The sequence below is a fragment of the Austrofundulus limnaeus genome, unplaced genomic scaffold, assembly GCF_001266775.1.
Source record: "Austrofundulus limnaeus strain Quisiro unplaced genomic scaffold, Austrofundulus_limnaeus-1.0 Scaffold474, whole genome shotgun sequence".
Taxonomy (NCBI): domain Eukaryota; kingdom Metazoa; phylum Chordata; class Actinopteri; order Cyprinodontiformes; family Rivulidae; genus Austrofundulus; species Austrofundulus limnaeus.
In genome coordinates this window covers 101,827-105,773 of record NW_013952876.1, presented here as the reverse complement: position 1 = coordinate 105,773, position 3,947 = coordinate 101,827, and positions in this window count along the sequence as shown.

The window sequence follows — 3,947 nt, the reverse complement described above, 5'->3', positions numbered from 1 at the left end:
GTACTTGCTCCCTCTGGGGTCTATTTTTCGCAAATATAACGTGTCATACAATTTTTATGCTGAAGACATTCAGGTCTATCTTCCATTAAAATCTAACAGATCCCAGTCTGTAAATAGGTTACTTGAGTGCTTAAAAGATGTGAGAGCATGGATGGACCTGAACTTTCTTTATCTTAATGATAAAAAGACAGAAGTCATTTTATTCGGCAACTCTGATAAACTGACAGGATGCAGTAGTGCTGTTGGACCACTGGACCCTTTGTCTGGCCGTGTGTCTGTTAGAAATCTTGGGGTGTTTTTGGGTTCTGATTTTAAATTTAAAGAACAGGTCAGTGCAGTAGTCCAGTCTAGCTTTTATCATCTGAGACTTATAAGTAAAGTCAAGGATTACCTGCCTCATAATGCACTTGAGAGGGTAATTCATGCTTTTATCACTTCTAGACTGGACTACTGCAACTCTCTTTATTGTGGGATGGATCAGTCTTTGGTTCGTCGTCTACAGCTGGTTCAGAACTCAGCTGCCCGTTTATTAACAGGGACAAGACGTCGCGAACACATCACTCTGATGTTGTATTCTCTTCACTGGTTGCCTGTTTCTTTTAGAATGTTTTTAAGATTCAGTTTTTAGTTTTTAAATGTCTAAATGGTAAAAGGTCTGGGCTTGTGACCAGGGGAGACAGAGCCTTTTCAGCTGCAGGACCTCGGCTCTGGAACAACCTCCCACTGTCTGTGAGGTCTGCTGGGTCTCTGAATGAGTTTAAGTCTCTGTTAAAAACTCATCTGTTTAAACAGGCTGAAGAGCAGGATCATTAGGCCAGCCTTTGTTTTGTTTCATTTTATTCTTCATTTTATTACTGTACTTTGTTCATTGTTTTTATTTTATGCTCCTGTACCTTTGATTTTTATTGTGCTTTATAAAAAACGATGATGATGATGATGATGATGATGATGATGATGATGATGATGAAAAAATCAAAACTATACATTATCTGCAGCATTGTTCACTAAAATGGCACCATTGATGTATTAAAATACACATACAGTAGGCACACTTCATGATATTGTAGACCATTAGGGAATACATTAAGCATGTACTTTTACTTTCAATACTTTAAGTATTTTCAAAAGCAAGTACTTACTTACTTTTACTCAAGTAAAATGTTAATGTGGTACTTTTACTTTTATTAGAGTACATTCTTGTCTGTTTATCTGTATTTTTACTTAAGTACAGTGTTTGAGTACTTTCTCCACCACTGGATAAAACTGATTGTGATGAAGTATAAAACATTACTTTACATTTATAAACACCTAAATCACATCTCAGAGTGACAGCGTGTCAAATCATTGTTCTTTATAAAACACAACGTGTTTTTATACCTTTGATTAAAAATAATGGTTATGTAAAATAAAATCTTATACGTGGAACATGCTACCAGTTTCTGACAGCTGCAGAAGTGTTTTAAAATGTTCACAAAACAAATACAAAAAAAAGCTAGTTTTACTTCCCTGACTTGGTTTCAGTGAATGCTACTCTTTTCTGACCACAAAAATATAACAATACATGCCTCATGGTAATTTTGACAACTTAAGAACGTTTTAAATACTATCATTTTTTTTACATGAAATGAGAAAATAAACTTGTCAAATAAGTTTGTAAAGAAAAAAATTCATGAGAGTAAATTGAACAGGTGAGAGAGCATATTCTTTCAACTGGACACATTTTATAGCACTAAATTATACAAAATATAGTTTTAAAAAATTATCTGGAAATACTAAAAAGTCTATGATTATTTATTTAGGTTCAAACCTAAAATGCTCCACCAGGAGGCTGAGAATCATTTGTCCGGTGTGAGTTCTCCCGCCAGCAGGGGCGCACCTGAGCACAATCCTTCCTTTCAACTCCAGAAGAAGAAGTGATTTCCTGTTAGCGTCTTCTGTTAGCATTCTCCATCCTGCATCACAACCACTTCAAACGGGTAAGTCGACGTGCGACATGTCGTATTCTTTACGGAGATTTTCTCTACTTCATTTACTCTTTCTACGCATCATATAGTTACACATTTCTGGCTACAGTAACACAAAAACGACGATTTCCGCGTGTATAACCCGCCTCCTCAAAGATGATTGGCTGCGAGACATCCCTGCTAACGGTTAGTGATTTGTGATTGGATGATTACTCCTGAGCGTCATGTCGTCATCAGTTACATGACGAAGACGTACGCGGTCAAGGAGTAAGTTTTCTTATTTTTAAAACTGAAACGTGTAGTTTAGTCATCATAATTGAATTGAAACATAATGTTTACAGTTTATGGTTGTATTATTTAAGACAGAGGGGCACAGTGGATCAAACATGACTGAACAGGTCAGCGTCAGGACGGAGTTTTTGCTCCCTGCTGTCTGTCTGCTCCTCAGGGTGAAGTTAACTTAATCACAGCTCAAACAATCAAATATGGTCTTTAGGATCATGCCATCTAATTGTTTTCTAACTGTAGCTCCATATAAATTATTAACATGATTATAGTGCCTGCTATCATACAGACATGGAGTAAAAACTGGAAAACTATGAACTATTTGACTTTTTCCTTTAAAACTCAGTATTTTAAACATTGTTTTATCCTCCCAGTGGTGGTAAACATACTCAGTTTACTTCAGTATTACTGCATCTAAATTATACTCCATTATACCTTTAAGTTTTATTACACTGGGTAAATAAGGAAGTACTTTATATATGTTTGTGTCAGGCCATGAAGCTCTTCATATAAAAATCTGGTTTTGTTTTTTAAATATTGTCTTTGTTAATATTCAGATCCTTACTGATCAAACTTATACCTTATTTTATTATGGTTTTAATTGTACAGATATTCTCCTAGTTAAATAACCTAAAAGTTTATGGTTTTGGTTAGTTTCTCCTATAAATCCTCACATTTTAAAAGCTGTGAAGTTTAAAAGAAGAATTTTAAATTTAAACAGGAGTTGTGAAATTGTATTTTTATATGTTTAAAATCTATTAAATTATATATATTTTCAGTTAGTAATCTTATTACTCCAGTTCAAAGTTTGTTTTAAATGTTTCCAGGTATGTTTTAGGTCTTTATGTTTTGTCTGTTGACATGTTTTATTTATTTAAAGCACATTAGAGGTTTTAGTGACACAGACAAATAAATGTAATTTAATAAACATTAGAAGCAACAGATCAGAATTGAAAGCTCAAACATACATGTTATAAGTATAATAAAATGTAATAAATACATTTACACTCTTTTTCAATTTGGTAAGTGTCCAAACTTAGTAAAACATCACCGAATGTTTGAACTAACTGTCATATCATGAGACAAATTATCTAACAGGAAGTATTTTTTTTTGTCTTTTCTATTGTTCCCCTAAACTTTGACAGTAGATTTTATTGATACATTTAAAACATTTAAATTTATAAACATGGTTTAATCTAATTGTTAGAGTTGTTGATACGTGTTTTATACCATTGTACTTCAATTTTCTATGCTTTTTATATTTTAATATGCACATTTTTGGTATTTGTAATAAAAAATTTCTTGCTTTTATTGTGAAGCACTTTGTGTTTTTATATCTCTGTAAGATGCTGTAGAAATAAAGATTTGTGATGCTGTTTTTGCTCTGTGCAGCTCAGACACACAAACTATTCATCATTTATTCTCTCTTTTCCTCCTTTTTCTGTTCGTCTCTTCTCTGCTCTTCGCTCTCCCTCCAAGATTCTCTCTGGTAGGAAACAGATAATGAAGGCGAGGAGGACCTGAGCTTCACTGACAGGTTCTGTGCTCCACGTGGATCCATGTTGATGTGAGCGTCCCCCAGTGTCCACATGGGGACATCTTGTGGTTCCTTTATTAAAGTATCAAACATAACAGGTGGAGTTTATAATTGAACAGTAAACAGGTGGAGTTTATAATTGAACAGTAAACAGGTGGAGT